At 38.2% G+C, this 18,885-nt stretch overlaps 1 pseudogene across 2 annotated transcripts; it reads right to left on the minus strand.

Moving 5' to 3' along the window:
* Positions 1-6,973: 6,973 nt before the first annotated feature.
* Positions 6,974-17,630, minus strand: LOC103708417 (ubiquitin-like protein 5 pseudogene; annotated as a pseudogene). Of its 2 annotated transcripts, XR_015976832.2 has the most exons (3): positions 17,246-17,630; positions 7,114-7,612; positions 6,974-6,988 (listed from the first exon to the last, which is right to left on the minus strand). The product of XR_015976832.2 is annotated as a ubiquitin-like protein 5 pseudogene, transcript variant X2 (transcript). The 2 variants fall into 2 exon arrangements; XR_015976831.1 differs by lacking the exon at positions 6,974-6,988 and having other exon boundaries at positions 7,413-7,612; positions 17,246-17,621.
* Between the last annotated feature and the right edge of the window lie 1,255 nt (positions 17,631-18,885).

Genomic DNA, 18,885 nt, shown 5'->3' on the forward strand with positions numbered 1-18,885 from the left:
ACCAGTGGATTTTCATATTTTTGTAATTTCAGGTCGAGTTCGGTGCAGGAGCTCGCTGTCCGAGCTTCACCATCATTATCTAGCTCTTCTATTTTAGCTCAGAGATCGGCAGCTAGCTTGGGTCGATCTTGCCAACTCGAACAAATGACCCGTCGATTTTTACCAGCCACTCAGCTTGCTCGGGCGACGAGATTGGGTCAGATTTAGCGGCCACACGCAGCATAAAGTTTCAGTTTAAAATACCATTTTGTACTATACAATGATTATTGATGTGGAGAATATTAATCTTGAATTTGCTTGAAGTGCAGAACTTCGATATAGATCGAAATGAACCAGAAAGAGGATGCCACTTGCTTTCAAAGAAACCATTGGAGGATGCTTAATGCTTATTTATCACATGACCACGATCAGTGCAACAGTTTTGCTAGCTGGACCATAACTGCACGACGATTATTGCCTTTAACATGATGAGTCGTTGCTATGCAGTTATTAGCTGATACACCGTTGTTATTCTGCAAGAATTACAGGCAGAGCCATTTTTTTTTTTTTACCGCGCGGTTATTACACCTGCCATTGATTTCGGAAATGGACATTGAGCCCGTCTTTTTTATTGAGAGAAATGAAAATCCTTGAGTAAGTCATTCTTCTTCACCTCTATATTCTCTAGAAATTTTCTCTCTCTCACTCTCTTCTGTTCTTCTAAAATTCGACTAGCTTGAGCATCGGAGAAACTTTTACTGAAAAATTTACAGCAAGTGGACTTTATTTCAAGTCGAGCCATCGCCCTAAAAACGGTGTCGAATGCAGCTCCATCTCCTTTAGCCCGCCTAGAATATCTCCCACCTCGGAACTCCACAGGGCTCAAATTAATTTCGGGACACCATTGACCCAGTTGATCTCGATTTTAGAACCACAATTATTATGAATAGCGGTTGGATAAACATTATTATTTAAATTTATTTTATTAATGTATAAAGCAAGAGACTCCTAAATTATAATAGTTTTTCATCTCACCACCAGGTAGAAGAAAAATAATTAAAGCAAAAGGATCAATAACCATCCCAAGTAAGCGCATATAAACCGCATCCAAGCGTGCAGTAGACTCGTGGTGCAGAAAATTCCGCGCCTCCGAGGCGCAAGCGTGGGCATATGTCTCTTTACTGGGATTACTAAACTAACCAAAGTACGAGAGAGAGAGAGAGGGGATTAAATGGATAATAATTTTCTAGAGCGAGGAGGAATTTAGAACGGTCAGCGGGGGGCAGCCTGGGGTCGGCTGTCGGTCGCGCGTGTCGAGATGATGAGATGCGGAAGTGGAGGGGGAGGGGGAGCCCCACGTGCGTGTGGGGACATGTTAGCCGTTGCTGCGCCGTCTCGTGGACCGCACCGGCTTGTTGGTGACCGGGACACCGCAACCCCCGGTAAAAAGGAACTCCGTGACCGAGACACCGCAACCCCCGGTAAAAAGGAACTGATCAATTTCTCCTTGGCTTTCTTGGCTGGTCTTGGAGGCCTACCTGCATCATTATTGATTGATTCTAGATTACTCCCGAGTAGGCTAATAAACAAGTTTGCGCGCACTTTGGTTTGGTTTTTATACTTTTTCTATTGTACTATAAAATGCTTGTCCTAGCATTCCAATATACGTGGATAAGTTTTTCAAAATAATCATCGCAACCTCACCCACAAATATCTAAATATGCCAGGGCAAATTCTTATGCCGTATACCGCCAAAGAAAACAGAAATGATAAATTGTTATAGGCTAAAAAAAAAGCCTCTCATGAAATTACAAATGTCATCTGCATTTTCAATTGCTACAATATTAATCTTGCATTTTGCATCTTGTTGCAATAAGCACTATACTCTCCACCTAATTCCGATCATAGCTCGACGAAAATGCCTATGTATCTGCCACGTGGAGGTAGTTTTATGATTTTTTTTTTTTTTTTTGAGGAAGAAGAAGAGCAGAGAATTTGACGTGGACTCAATTGAGTTCAGTTGCCAAAATACCTGCCAAGATCGCCAAGTCAATAAAGCCGCGGAGCATCTCCACCAATGTGCTATTCCCATCTATGGTGGCCGCCTTCGGTAAAACCTTATTAGGGAGATTCCGTGATCCTTCTTCACAGAGAAAGGGGATCAAGCTGAGAACCCCCTCTTGCTCCTCCTCTATCCACGGAATGGCCTCGAGAAATCGGATGCAGGCTCAGGCACAATTGGCGAAGAAGAGCTCCTCGGGAGCAACTCCTGGGTGTGGACAATGGACCAGATTGCACTAGCAAAGTTGAGGGTGTGGAGGAGGCAGAAAACGATAATGTGGGTGTCAAACGAGCAGCCGCATCGTTCATCAAGGAAAGATCTTGATAGAAAGTTGTGAGATTCCATCTCTTGCAAGACTAGGAGGCTACTATCGACCAGAGAGCAAGGCAATAAAGTAGCGAGAGTGTTGGAAGGCCACCAGCGGTAGTGCCTAAGTTACCGAGGATGAAGATGGGGTAGAGGAGGGGCGACAGCAGGGAAGGGGAGGGCTTCTATTAAGGTTCTATCAACGAAATCGTATTAGATTTCATTTGTCTCAAAGAGAGAGAGAGAGAGAGAGAGAGAGAGAGTTTACATCAGACAACTACCTCTACAAAGCTAACATGTAGGCATATCCGGCGAGCCATAATCGAAATTGGATGGAATGTGCTCCACATTGCAGTAATGTACAAAATGCAGGATTGATATTGCAACAATTCGAAATATTGGAAAGTATTTGCAATTTCATATAAAACATAAAGTGGTAATTTTTTTAGCTATTCTTATACCTAAAAGAATGAAAAAAAAAGACCTCTATATTAATTGTTAAGTTTGATATTTCAAATTTAATTGAATCATGCTGCGTGAGACTTAGTCTAATTAATAGAAGATAGATGGATTGATATAGATGATTCAGTCCAAAACTTAATATCTTAAGTTTTAAAGTTGAATTGGATTCTAACTTGTATATCAAGATCAATCTTAGTTGGACTCAAGCTTACCATTTCTCTCCCACCAGTGGGACTAGAGTTGATAGCTGACAGTCTTGGACAACTCTCGATGTTATAAAAATATATAACACAATTTGTAGCTATTGCAAAAAACGGTACTATTCCGATTGATAAGTAGTTTTGGTGGCCACGATATGCCAAGCGATGCAACACTATCTAACGTAAAGCAGGTGTTTGGCTTAAGTATAGGCTCAGACATGGTCCTCGGAAGAATGGACTCAAGTGTGATAAAATATGGCTTGAGCCTAAGCTTTTAAGTTAAATAGATTAAGATTGATACAGATAATTGGACCAAACTCAATAACAAGCTTGTAAAATACTAATCTACTATAGTGAGAGCAATTCCCTACATGGTATGCTAGACAATGCAGCACCATATGGAATGAAGCATTGGATTGGGTGTGACCCGGATATAATTCTTCAAAGAGTGGACTTGAGTACCTTGAAACATGACTTTTGGAGAGCATGAATCTTATAAGCTGAATAAACTAAAGATGGACATACCCGGTGCCATATTGTCTACTTAGTGGTACTGGATTTTGCAGAGCAAAATGTTGAGTTTAAGCATAAGCTCAAGCATGGTTTTTGAAATAGCCTATTGGACATGTAACTTTGTTTTTTTTTTTTTTTTTTGATTCCTAAAGGTTCATCCTCTTACATTGAATGTATTGAGATTGACAGATGATTCATAAGGGTTTGGATTGTATCATTTTCATGGGAAAATTATTGATCTTCTTTCATAATACCGATCATCGGATCGCATTTAATATAGATCTCAAAGCAGTTCGGACTTTTTATTTCAGCTGCTCCAACGGTGGATATAGCTCATTTCCGGTTCATAAAAGCGTTCGGTATCTTCCGAACCACTGAGAATTTAGAGATTAAACAATCGAGTGGGCAACATAATAAATGTTCTCGAAAAAACCTTACCACCCTCCCGAGAAGTGGAGTGGCGAGAAGGACTCCTTGTTTTCAGCACCCATTAGACTATAATCTTTTGTTCAAGCTGACAAGACATGAAATAGTTTTTTAAAGGGAAAGTATTTTGTGCATCCCCAGCAATTACTCCGATCAGGCAAGGCATGTGGCGTCGCTGCTGTCCGGTTCCTCTCGATCCGCTTTTGGGGGCTTTGACTCGCTCCGGCCCGCAAAAATAGCCCACCTCCTCATTGTTTTCTTTCTTCTTTTTTTTTTTCCCTTAAAACAGCGGCCCACATTAGACGGTCATGAATATGACCAAAAAGATCAAAAAGCAAAAAATTATATAAAAACTGCAGCATAGATTCGTAGTCCGCTCAAATGAAGCCCTTCAAATAATGAGCGGCAAATAAGGCTACTCAGTCAGTACCCACCTTTTCTTTCGCCGAAGCTCCAATGGTGTGGACTCGTTATTAATCTCTCCTTACAAAATATTTACTCCCGTGATCAAATATTACAGGTGCTAGAAAGGTCTGCATGCACGAGTGAAGCGTGTCAGCCATACTTGATGAAACTTCTTATCACGTTAGATGTGGTTCGATTTGTGATGGCTATCAAAGGTAGAGCTTCCTTGTCTCTCTTTTTATAAGAAAGAGAAATGGAAAAAAGAAAAAAGACGTTCCTGTACAAAGATATCTTCCTATCTAATCTCTAATGGCGTATTCAACACCAGCTTTTCTTGGGGACGAGGGATCAAATGAGCCATCCATACTGATCTCATCATCTATTTGGGGAAGTTGCATGATGATCCAACACCAAATCTCTTCATGATCAGGATAACTCCAATATTATTTGGCTGACGCATCCATCTGCCATCTGTTGTGAAAACAAGGACCAGCCGACAAAGATAATTATGTTATTGCGACAAAAAATAAGAAAAACAGAGAGAACTCTGATTTTGGATGAGATCCAACTTTCACGAGACATGGGCCCTTCCAGAAGCTTGGGTTCAGTTTGCTGGAGTTGCGGATGAGCATATCGTAAGGGATGACCGCATCTGGCTTTGGAATAAGGAATTGTCGAAATGGGAACGGCTATTCCTTCTTTCATTTAGTCGATGAGCCTTCATGGTATTCTTTCGTTCGTATAAAGAGCAATCTAGAATAAAAAAAAAATTCTGCATTTCCCTTGATAAATGTAGTTGTTTTATGAGTAACAAAGCTTGAGCAAAGTAACCATCCTCCTCTTTACATGCATGTTTGCTGCGAATAAAATTATTTTATTTTCTGGCTCTTGTTTTGCCATATTTTTTTTAGCGCACATCTCAAGAAGAAAACTCTAAAGTTAAATAAGAATAAAACTTCTGTTACTAGTCAATCTTGTAAATTTAAAAAAAAATAAATACGAGATGATTAATTGCTTGGTATGTATTGTTTGACCATATAGTATGTACTGATAAAAAGCGTATTCTGAAAACTGTGTATCAATTTATCTGAAAGTATGTATTGCATCATTGCTAGGTGTGTATTAGATAAGCTTATAGTATGTATCAGAAAATGAATGTTTATAACCGGCCATGTAGTGTGTATTAGTAAATATGATATTTTAGAAATTGTATATTAATTTACTTGAAAGTGTGTATTAAATTATTACATATCTAATTTGTTAAGTGTGCATTATCTGACCGTATATTGTATACTAGTGAACACCATATTTTAGAAATTATATATCGATTTATCTAGATATGTGTATTGACTTGCTAAATAACTAATTTGTTTGGTATGTATTATATTGCCATATAATACGTTCTGTAATTTTTTATATTTTTTAATTATAAAACTAATGACTTTGTTGGTAGAAAAAATTTATAATTTATAAATTTTTTTTAAGATGCACACAAAAAAAAATATGACAAAATCGAAAGTGTGATTTTTTTTTTTTTCATGCCCATCCTCATATAACTTTTGTTCGGTTGGTGCACCAAGCGAAAGTCCAAAGCGCAAGCGACAAGTGCTCGAAGAAGCGAATAAAACGGCAGTTGTAGTGACCCCCTCCAAGCGAAAAAAGAGCTTTGGAGGTGACCGGCCACGCGTCGTACTCGTGCAGTTCTATAGCTCTCGATTGCCCTCTTTTTCCCGACGTGATTCACTGGCATTCTGCTAGCTAATATTTTTGGTGTTCTAAAAATTTAGAGGGGATAATTTTTCTATCCCGTATCCTGTTCTTGAAAGCTGAATTGATCGAACCCTTTAAGTAGTAAGAGATGATATCATCCAAGCAAAAGCTCAACAATTTCAATACAATCTTTTGTAAAAATAGAAACGCCGCTTCCTTATTTTAACCAAAAAGGCTCATAGATTCAGTGTAAACCACCTCCGTTATTTTCCTTTCATATACACTTCGTATGGCTGACTGAGAGTGAAACAACCTTAACCTAAAAATATTGTTTTGCTATGAGCTTTCCGTATTATCCTACAATTTCTGCTCAAAGATTTCCTCCACCAGCTTCCCCTCCTCATGGCACAAGGATATTATTAATCCTAGAAACAGGATAGATGCAATTCATGAAAAATTAGCGGTATAGAGCAGGGATCGCCTTATATCGCACCAAGTGCTAGTGCTCATCATTTTCCCTTCAGGTTTTCAGAGCGTGGCTAGGTGCATCTTGTATAATATCCAATAATGCAATGGGCAAAGATTACACTAAAAAGCTGCATGCTGAAGGTAATAACGGTGACGAGGGATTGGAAAATCTTGGCACAAGTACAGGAAGTGATGGAAAGTATGATCCACTGGACTGCAGTTTCAAACAAATTGCATGCACAAACCATGCTGATTCTACTCCAGTCTACAAACTAAAATGAATTAGATCAAATTAGGTCTAGAGCCTGATTGTCTCGATTGCATGAGGTTAAGTACCATTGAATCAGACGAAGTGAAGATAGGCAAGGTCCATCTAAATGCTCCAAAGTTTAATCCACGGAGGTGCTCCTGCAGTAGTGTAGCCTGGAAACGAGCCATCCTCCAACCAAGAAGATAGCTTTTAGAAGAAACGTAGCCCGGAAATCACGCAAAGAAGCCACCTCAAAGCATGAGCACAAGCTGATGTAACCAGCGACTCATATCCTCTTTCAACCCAATAATGATTATGGCAGGGAAGTTTACCGGTCACCAGTTTTCGTCCGACTTCTCAACTCGAAGCTGTTGATCTCATCATCAGCCACGTCAAGGGGCAGCAGCACACCAACCTGGCGACAAGGAATTTATAGTTTCTGATTCTATTGTGAATGGGACAGTAAAGCTGTAAAATTACTACTGTTTGTACTGTAAAATAGCAGCTTTACGTCGACAGCATCATTTTCTTCTATATATATATATATATATATAAAGAAACCTATTCCATGTTTTTCCACAAGCAAACTAGCAAAATGTCTCAAAAACTGTCCAGAAACACTACCATCCACTTCCATGTCCACAAACAAACTAGATATTGATCATATGTTTAACAGCAGTATATTTCCAGATTGAATTTACACACTGAAGTTCCCATCAGTCACTGTTACTAATATCATAGCTCTGTCATTTATTAAACTACACACATTTATTCATATCTAATTGTTGTACCGCAGGCCACACCTGCATGCATTTTGATCAACCAGCCAACCTGCCAAATGAAACCACATCAATAACCTTAGACAATTTACTTTTAAAGTAGTAAGAAATTTAAAAACCAGAAATTAGAAGCTTCCCAACAGCAAGCCCTATATCATGCCGCTGGCCTTGCCCCAAGGCTGACCGACCATATTCTATGATAACAGATTCAAGCTAATGCAGAAAGAAGAGCACAAATGATGACAAAGAGCATCCACTATTGCAGTCGTGATCACAGAACACTATGGATTCCTGACATAAGAATCTTATGGCAAGCAGGAGATCAAGAATTAATAAGACCAACCATACGCAACAATTTTACATGTGTAGTGCAATACCACACCATCAACCGGCAGCAGACATAGTAATGCCTTGTTTATATATTGACAGCTGATAATTCAATCAAAACAAGCAGCAACGTGAACATTCAAAGCTTTGGCATCTTGTAAGTAGCAGGGAGATATCCTAACAGGGCCAAGATCGCTAGTCTCGATTATTGGCAATCATCACAACAATCTCCTAACTGCCCCTTGGTCGGTGAATTAATTCCCTTTCTACAGAATTTTTTTTCTTGGTATTTCACTGATGCAAGCCACGCAACTTTCCCTAGCCCAAGGAGATTTTTTAGATGTTCAATCCACGGCTCACACTTCTTTAGACCATTCAAATCAACATCAATGCCAGCTGCTCCACTTGGTTATTTTCAAACTCATCAGAACACCATCTCAAAAATACATATCTAAAATATGCTGAACCATCAAATCATACTGTGCTGAGCAAATTATCTAAACCTCGAAATCCTGAGAAAGATTTAATCATCACACCCCAAGAGGGAGTTTGTGAATGGAGGCACTCTGCCATTCAGTCCTCTTTCTGTGACCTACTCAGACATGGTTTTTATTTGAGTAGCTGTTGATGAAAGCACTCAATCTGACATCCTGAATCCTCCATGAGGATGGTACAGAACCACTAGATCAAGCCTGACTGGTTCCCATTAATTAATGCCCAACTGATTTTGTTCTCTCTTTGGGTAGCACAAATGGGGCAAGCCCCACAAGGAATTAAGAACAGGAAAACAAGACACAAAGGGCATCCAACTCGAGCCAGCAAAGAAACTCCAGGGGGGGAGTTCTGAACCCAGAATGAGGTATCCGTCAGTACCTGCAAGAGCTGCCACAAACTGGTTTTGTCTTTAGCAGATAAGAATGCGTTCACTGAGATAATACTTCAGGACAGAGGCCACTCCTTAAAACTTTTCTACTTTCCCTGCTCTCAACAAGTGTAATCCAACACTTAATTAGGAACTCAAAGCTCAAACACAGGCTATTTCATGGCCAATCTCTGCTACCCAAAAATTCCAAGGAAATCATAACATGCTTGCAACTGGATTTCAATGATAGAAAATTCAATGTTCATCAACCCTTAAGCTCTAGAAGGTGGTAAGAGAAGCAATTGGAACTATTTGGAAGGCTAAGACTGCTCTCAGGATCATCAAAATTTTTATTGCATAATTGTTGCGAAGAATCAAGGTGCAGAACAAGGATAAATCTTTCAAAAAGAAACATTCAAGTCCATCCAAAATGCATCCATGGATTGCAAGAGGTGATGGCTGCTTGCTTATCTCTTAAGTGCAGGTTTGTTAGGAGGATCTGGAAGGAACTGTAGCTTCAAAATCTCCAGACAGCGTTCAAATTTTGATGTCCTTTCATCTTCCTGGAAAGAGGACATGATCAAAACTTACGCCCAGCTAGTTCGGGACATGACAACTCTGGAGACACTTGGGACAGTATGGCTGGAACTATAGGCATGTCAAAAATAAGGTGAGAATGCAAGATGAACTTGGGGGGGGGGGGGGGGGGGGGGGTGGCATTTCATTCCACAATTCCTCATGAAGACCAGAAGTGATTAAGTGAACACCTAGATGTTATGAGAGGGGCTGCTCCAAGCAGTTTTTGTTCTCAGCTTCCATCCTTGGACACAGCTTTCTCGCCCTGTTAACCACTCCTGGCCAGTCCAAGCAGTACCAACTAAGGACCCCATAACCCCAGCACTGTTTACTAGGTGACCAGCAGCAAACCACTTGTGCTGAACATGTACTGGCCCATATGGTTCGGTGCACCCTTTTTTTAGTTTCTTCTTTTCCCCCTCATTTGATCAGACAGGTGCCAGCCAACGCCCTGTTTTTATGGCATGTACCACGCTACATGTTGTACTGGTCAATGGATGGATATTGGAACCAACTCTGGTATTTAAATCCTTTGTGGGCGTGTGTTTCTGTGTCTATATAAGTCTCCTTTGCAAGAACAATATTGTATTGACACACACACGTTATTGTATATAACTCTCCTTTGCAAGAACATTTAGAAATTAGAATTGGTAATTTTTTTTATTTTCAGATGAGATAACAACATTTGTAACATATAATGTTCACAATGGTTTCCTGGCAATCATTTACCATACATGATGATGCATATCAGATCTTCCAGCAAACAATTTTGACACATTAGTTGGTAATTCATCTTTCAGTTTTAGACTATTGACAATTGCAAGGAAAGTGAAGCAGCACAAAAATAGTGTCCTGGGACTCCCTTTTTGGTAGAGCTTGCTATTAAAAAAAATTGCAAGATTTTGATAATGTTATAAACCTACATTCTCCTTAGCAAACTGAATAGCATTTTCTCATTTTAATGCTAGCAAATACTTGCAAAAAGTATTTCATGTTCTGGAGATGTCATCAATTTGTTTAACAAACATGATCACAAAGAAGTTCCTTCTTAATATATTAATTGAGCACTCATTTCTCTAATATGCCAACTTAGGATGATGGAACTCTTAACATTAGAGGACAACAGGCCTATAAATAAATAACTAAAGTGTCATTGTTAAGCTGTGGGCAGACTAAAAGTCAAAACTGAGATCCATTATTTCAGCAAATAATTTGCTTTCATGAAAAGACAGTTCCTTAAAGAGAACAATTTCTTGAGAACCTGTAAATACATCAGAACGTACTAGATGAAGTATGCTGTATAAGTTGGACACTGTAACCTGAAAAAAAGCTTGATGTGTGCTATGGATGAGAATACCTGGTTTCAGGCATAAGGTTGATCCTGGATTAGGTTCCTACAAAGTCAATTGTGTGACTCTAACATATTTCTTTCAATTTTTGAGGTTGCATAATGCAACAAAGTAAAAGGATTTCAAATCTCTTCATAGAACAGCTAGTGAAGTGATTAGATAATTGCATATGAAGGGTGCAAACTCCAATATTATTAGTACATGCAATGTTTGCTAGAGTATGTCAACCACCTGAATTCGCAGAATTATGACATTTAAATTATCAAGGACATTCATGTTGGAAAAGTGGAAAGCATTAGTAGTAGTTACAACATGTGCTTTTCCAAACACAGGGTGCTTATATTGAGGGTCAAGATTAAGCTCAAATCTTTATGCTAGTCATATATATACACTTATTCCTGATGACCAAGAGGATGCATCATAGTATTTACTATCTGGGGATGATATAGGAACAAGAGGATAAAAGAGAAAGCAAGTGAACTTCAAACATTGGAGAAAAGAGAGGAAGGAAAATGAGAGAAGAGAAAAAGAAAGAGAGAGAAGAGAAAGAAAGAGAAGAGAACTTTGGACCTAGAAGAAGAGATGAGAAAGGAAGAGAAAAGAACTCTACACATGAGAGGGGGAAAAAAGAAGGGAGCTTCTCTTCTCCAGATCTCTCCGCATTCAGAGAGATTAAAAGGTCTGAAAAGAAACAACTTCTCTCGATTTCTCTTCTCTACTCTCCTGACTTGCATATTCCAACAAGGGATTCCAATTTTCTATGCCCTTCTTTCTCTCCTTAATCCTAATTAACCAAGCGAAACTGACTAGCTCTTCTCTTCTCCCTAACAAAATGGGAATTCTTACTTTCTCCCTTCTCTTAGGATTCTCTCAACCCAAATACGGCTCAGAGAGATAAAAGGCAGGTTAGGAGGGCAACCTCTTCTCTCCATTACTCCTCTCCTCATTTAACCATCCAAACAAGAGACACTAACTTCCACCTCCCCTAACCAAATGAAGGATTTTAGGTTAGACTCAGCCAAGCATAAAAAAGTATATACGGCTGCAAATGACAATAGAAAGAGTTTTGATTGATTTGTGATCAAGGAACTAGTATATGAGAGAGAGAGAGAGAGAGAGAGAGAGAGAAATGAGGGAATACATAAAATTACAGCTGGATTGTTGAAGTGGAGAGAAGCTTTTGGGTTGTTATATAGTCAATGCATATGCTGGCAACTTTCAAAAAAAAAATATAGAAGTCAATTCAGGTTACGATGATATATAGCAAAGGGTGTAACAAAAATAAGAATTTCAAGATAAACAAGTGATCAAACTAAAAAAGATAAAATGAGGATTTTTTTGACAAATGAGGAATATTATAGAAGCTGAAAGAATTACCCCAATTGAAGACAAAGTAATAGAGAACCATCAAAATGGTATGGACATGTGAAAAATGAAGTTCTAGCTTTGGTAAAGAGAGGTATTTAAATCTCTATAGGAATAGTCTGGAAGAGGAGAAGATAAAAGGTGACATGGATGGAAGTTAAGAGAGAGGATTATATAGAACCTACGATAACATTACGAGTAGCTATCATGGGAATGAGGTTTGATGGTTATGGTTATGGTAATTTGGGTAAATATGGATTTATTTTTTGATAGATCAATTGATATGCTTCCTTTAAGGATTAATTATGTCAATTTTGGCAAATCATGTTATAGATGATCTACATGTTTCATATGGAATCCATCTTTTTTCGTAGTAGTTCATTAAGAAGCATGCATCACTTAACTTAATTTGTAAATTTTTATATAGGCCGCAGTTATGATGCTCCAATCAAAGCAATTGTGCAAGTTGCTCCTACTGGTTAATAACCAATCTATACCTAGTTTATTGCACTAGACAACCATATATGCATAGGGATATTTGTGTCATCTGCCCGTGTCAAGAATGCACTAAAAGTGAAACAATCATTGCAGCAATAAAAATTGAAAAATGTGCACTGATGGCATAGAGCAAATGACAAGAATACTCCATGCATAAGACAAGGGTAGATTTGCCATTTGCCAGTAGGAGCAACTAGGGGAGTGCAAAGAACCGGCCAAACCATGAACCTAACCTGAACCCGTCTCTTCAGTTCGGTTTATGTCCTCTCTTTTTTAAATTCGATTTGGTGTCTATTTAAGAGTCTTGAATCGAAAAAATTTGGTTCGGTTTCGTTTTGAATTTTCAGAAAACCAATTTAAGCCGATCCAATCCGATCCGACCCGACCCGACCCATCCCATATGTATATAAAGGTGTGTACATTCAAATCGACCCAACCCGACCCGAACCGGCCCATATATATATATAATTATATACATTCACATCTATGCCTAGTTATTGCACTAGACAACCATACATGCACAAGGATATTTGTGTCATCTGCCCCATGTCAAGAATGCACGAAAAGTGAATCGATCATTGCAGCAATAAAAATTGAAAAATGTGCACCAATGGCATAGAGCAAATGACAAGAATAATCCATGCATGCAAAGTTATATAGAGCATAAGACAAGGGTAGATTTACCATTTGCCAGTAGGAGCAACTAGGGGTGTGCAAAAAGCCGGCCAAACCACGAACCCGACCCAAACCGGTCTCTTCGGTTCGATTTGTATCATTTTTTTTTAAAAAAAAATAACTGATTGGTGTCGATTTGAGAAAGTCATGCATCGAAAAAATTTGGTTCGGTTTTGATTTGAGTTTTCAAAAAATTTATTCAAACCGACCCGACCAGCCTGACCTAACCCAACTCATATGTATATATATATATAGGTATGTACATTCAAACCGACTCGACCTAACCCGACCCAAACCAACCCATATGTATATATATATATTATATATATATTATATATATTATATATATATATAAATATATATATATACATTCAAACCAAACCAACCCGACCCAACCCATATGTATATGTAAGTATATATATTTACACCAACGTCGGCGGAACCGCCCGGTTCGGGCCCATTTCAAAATTTTTTAGCCACGGTCGGACCTCTGTTTCGCCAGCATTCGTCACCCTCTCTCCCCCCCTCTCTCTCTCTCTCTCTCTTTTGGGATTTCCCACGGTATCGTGCCCTCGTCAGCATAGGCTCAGCATGGCCCGTACCGACTCGAGCTGCCGGAGAATCGGTACGGTGTCCGGTACCAGTTCCTCCGACCTTGATTTAAACCGACCTAACCCGACCCATATGTGTGTATATCAATTTTTAATTTTTTTTATATATTTAAACTTAGTCCAGTCTCTTTAATCCAACCTATCGAACATCAATATTATATAAACTAAAATATTTATGAGTGGACTTAGCCCAGTCCATGTAACCCAACCCATTAAACATCAACCTAATAAACCGAACTAAATTTTTCAGATCGATTTGAACCCCTTTTTTTAATAGGTCGGTTCAGTTTTGTTTCGATTTTAGAAAATCGATTTCAATCAGTTCGGATCCAAAAATAACTCTAAACCGACCCACCCCGAATCGTGCACACCTCTAGGAGCAACTTGAAAAGTTGCTAAGGCGGGAGCATTATAACCGCCGCCTTTTTATATAATCAATACATGCACATACATCCAAACCAATCGAGCATAATATACTTTATTCAAGTTCAAAGGAAATGATGCCCTTCCCGGTGTTTGCTAAAAATTAATCACAAAGCAATATAGGCATAAAAATTACAATGTTAGGTAGTCCTTAAAATTAAGAGAGCATTTCCTTTCGAGCTTTTGTAGACCTACATAAGTTGTCAAAACATTTGATACGATTGATGGGTAAATTCCATTGGAGCAACAAAACTAACCCACTTGATTAATTAAGACCAGGTATGAAATCTACTAAGGAGAAGATTTCGGGCTTTCAAACAATAATTAGAAAAACAAAAGTCTTTGGAGAAAGTGCACAAGCTACAAATAAAAAAGGACCGTAAATTATGTAACAAAATCTAGGATACAAATTTGCATATGAAATGCGAGCAGTATCAGTCTTCAACATATATGGCTAGAAGAAATGTTGGATACTAATCTTAAGGATCATATGTACATATATGCATACTTTATATATATATATATATATATATATATATATATATATATATAACATTTATGATGTGTATGTATACATATAATTGTATATATATGTATGTATATACATATGTATGAAAATTTAGAACTAGGAAAGGTAGACGCCAGCCTAAAATTGGGGTGAAGATGGTGTCAAACCATGTCATCTACACCAATGCAAGACTTTACCAACTCTTCCAGATGGCACCCTCTAAGGATCATATATCTTTAAAAAAGGTTTTGAACAGAATGAAGTATAAACTATGTTATTTTGATAACATATCATGCTTTATGGATATCCTTTTACATGCATGCGAAACATAGAACTACTTATTACCACCAAAGCTTAGTTCGGATGGTACCGCCTCTTGGCCCCTAAGCAAGACGTTGGGGGTTCCATTTTGTGTGGCCTCAACCTGCCCTTTGGATCCCTGATTAATTTAAGTCGAACCCAAACAATTGGAAAAAGGTTAGATGATGATGATTATGACTTACTATCATATACCAACCATATTTCGTCCTATGCTCTCAAGATTTGCCGTATTGATTCTACAGGATATCGTATTATACACAATTATTTGGGCCAAAGATCAACGGTTAACTATGGCATGCCACTGTTTGGAAATGTATTTGCTGATAACTTTCATTTACAATACATTTACACAGACTAAAAGGACACCTAGTTGCATGTCATTCAATGGGTGATCCTCCGGAATCTCCTCAAGTACATTCTAGCAAATATGGGCTTGAGTTGCTGGTCATACATAAGTTAGAGATGGGATTGTTAGCCACTACCCTACACTAAAATGGTGCCTAAAATAGATGGTTTTCTAGATTACCATTAGGAATATCAGAAATGATTGAGGTTATATACAGAAAGCACCGGTAGCATGAAGATGGAATTGAAACAGTTCAATTTTCATAGTCAAATCTTTTTATTCCTTTTGATGGAAAGGCGATAGCTATAACCACATGCAATTGGAGAAGGGATTGCCAAAGTCAATGGTAGGAAAATTGTTAAAACATAAAATTACTACTAAGTAATGCAAGACAACAAATTAAGCATATAAAAATGGCAATAAATTCCAAATTAACCATTGCAAGGCTCATATGTGAACAAGACCAGCTATAAGGTGGTAAAGGTCATTCAAATCCAAAAGCTCCTATCACAAAAAAATAAAATCTTCTTCTTTGTTTCTAGTTAAGGAGATCAAAACAAAAGGCTATTTGGCCAAAAATTACCCACAAGAACTTAGAAGCAGGCAGCAGCAAAGCAACAAAAATAAGGCTAATCTAGCATCCGCAAGCTACCAAACCGACCACAATTCCAATCGCAGTATAATCACTCGATGACAAAACTATTGAGTTCAAGCGGCAGACCAGCATACAACTTGCAAAATCATCCCAAACCTCTCAATTAATCCTTTAGACCGTATGAAGTCAATAACGTTTCAAGATTCGACAATCTTGTAGTTTATTGAAGCCTAAGAAAACAACCAGGTGAATTAATCTTTTAATGTTCATGGCTTCTCCACTTAACAGAATACGACATGCCAAAACCAAATCAATATCAGTTAAGTGCATTAAATTAGCACGAAAACATTTTAGTTTCACCATTCAAATAATGTAATGAAACTACAAGGGACAAGATCCCAAAATATACAAATAAATTGTTAGAAAAATAATGATACTAATAATTAGAAATTTGTAAGTAAAAAATCCATTTTTCTTCCATTAGTTGTTGAAATCTCTAACATGATCGATAATGTAAACCCTTACACTTTCTTCAATGATAATTTACCCCCCTCAAACTATCACTAATTAGGCAAATCAAACTATATAGCACTCTTCCAATTACTATGCTCCTTGCATCTCTCTTAGCATGGACATCTATGTATTACTCTCTTCATCTTTGCTAGATACACCTTGGAGCACCCTGATTTTGTTTTAGAACAAAATCACGATTGGGATTACTTGAAACAACAATTCATCATACTTCAGGATTTTGCTTGTTTAATTTCAAAGATCCCAAATTCCTACTCTTTTTTCCTCACACCATATTCAAGCCGCTTCACAAACCCAGTCAAGTTGTCATCATCCAGATAAGCGCACCCGTCCAGAAGATAAAAACCAGAACCAAGTAATATCTAAAACAACCTCAAAACAACCAGATGAAAAAAAAAAAAAACCCTAAAAGAAGTGCTAAATAATTCACGAACCCAATTTTCTGGTCACCTGTCGAAGCCAGTCTATCCATCAACCAAGCATGCGATTGCACGAGATAAGAGCAGATTCTTGAGGAAAAAAAAAGCCGAAAACAATCTAGAAGGATTGCCAATTTAATTCAATAAACCAGCCTTCCGATACTCAAGCCCCAGTTCTCAAAAATCCAGTCATCCACCCACAATAGATCATCAGAAATTCAGAGAAAAAATAGATAACCACGGAGATGAGAGATGAGATGAGGAATCGTGCAAGATGACCTTAGATTAGTTGTAGTAGAGCTCGAGGCCCATGCCGTCGTGGATCTCGTAATCGCGGAGGGTGATGTGGTCCTTGTACATGGTGTACCACTTCTGGATGCGGATCTTGTCGGCCCTCGTCCCCGTCTGCGCCGCCACCAGCTTCTTGAGATCGCCGATCGTGTCATCCTCGTTGCACTTCACCCGCACCTTCTTCCCCAGCCGATCGTTCAGCACCACCTCGATCATCTTCGCTGACCTTCGCCCTTCGCTTCCCCGTTCTTCTTCTCCTCTCTTTCTATCGGCCCCTTCCAAACCCTAGCCCTAGCCCCTATCGCTCTCGGTGTGGACCGTGGTCCCAGGGCAATTAGAACCAGGGATCGTTCGAGGCTGGCGTCGCATGCCAACGGCCTTTTCTGATTTACAATATTATCATGTGAGATTATTACTAATCTTTTTTCTTTTCTTCTTTTAATATAGTAATATAATAAATTATATTTATGGGATATGGTTGAAAGTAAGATATTATATTATGCCAATGATGAAGTATTTGGACAGAAACAGGAGTTCGCATGATGGATAATGCACAGATACGATTTTTTCTTCCTTTCTTATTTACTTTTTAAAATATAATATAATAATATAACAAATAGAATGTTTGAATAATTATATTTTCTTTCAAATTAAGTAGTAAATTTTAATGATAGCCGGATATTTTAATATTTATTATATAAGCAATAGATTTTAATGATGATCTAGTATATTAAAATTTGTTGGATACCCAGCACCGATCATCACCCCGTTAATACTTTTATAGGAGGTATACGTGATATCGTTTAGCAAAACATTACTTTTGAGTTGAGAATACCCTGTATTTCAGCTCACGAGGGTTTTTTTGCAAGTATCCAGATTTTTAAACAAGTCTTGTCAAGAGAATCACTGAATTGGCATAATTAACCTATGAGTAATAGTAAGGTGCTACTTTTATTGCTCATTAAATTTGTGCTCGAGTCAATTTAACTAATTTACTAAGGAGATTGGAATTAAAATAAGTAAGAACTTCTATATGATTTTAATATCAAACACATGTTTAAAACCAACATACAACTCATCCTTCAATCTTGTTGCCAACAGCACTCCAACTCATATTCTCTCTCTCTCTCTCTCTCTCTCTCTCTCTCTCCAAAATCCAGTTTGCCAGTGCTGTCAAACTTCTATAGCTCAAAACGTGCACAGTGACATATTATTTCTGATATAATGAGCTCTGATACACATGCCTCTCTTTTTAGATATCAGAGAACCATGGTCTCCTAAAATGGGTGGGACAGTGTTTTATCGATTTTTTTATTAAAAAAATTATTGCAATACTCTTTCATGGATGCATGTCAAGTAATAATTTTGAGTACGTCACACCAACCAAGGACATTGGCATATATGGTTAGCTATCCACGATATATCCCATCATGTGACCATACTAGGTTGCATAGGAAGCAGCACAATTTGCTAAGTTATTGAACATTTTCATAAATATATCATATGGTGACAAGCATATAGGTTTGCATTCGCGATTAAATTAGCCATGAGCCCATGAACGTTCCGTGGACTACATCCATCTCATTTGAAGGTTGCAGACCGCGTTAAGCAAGACAGGCAATTGTCCA

Source organism: Phoenix dactylifera, chromosome 3 (assembly GCF_051530095.1).
Source record: "Phoenix dactylifera cultivar Ajwa chromosome 3, Ajwa_hap1_PhDact_Kaust_v1.1, whole genome shotgun sequence".
In the NCBI taxonomy this organism is placed as follows: domain Eukaryota; kingdom Viridiplantae; phylum Streptophyta; class Magnoliopsida; order Arecales; family Arecaceae; genus Phoenix; species Phoenix dactylifera.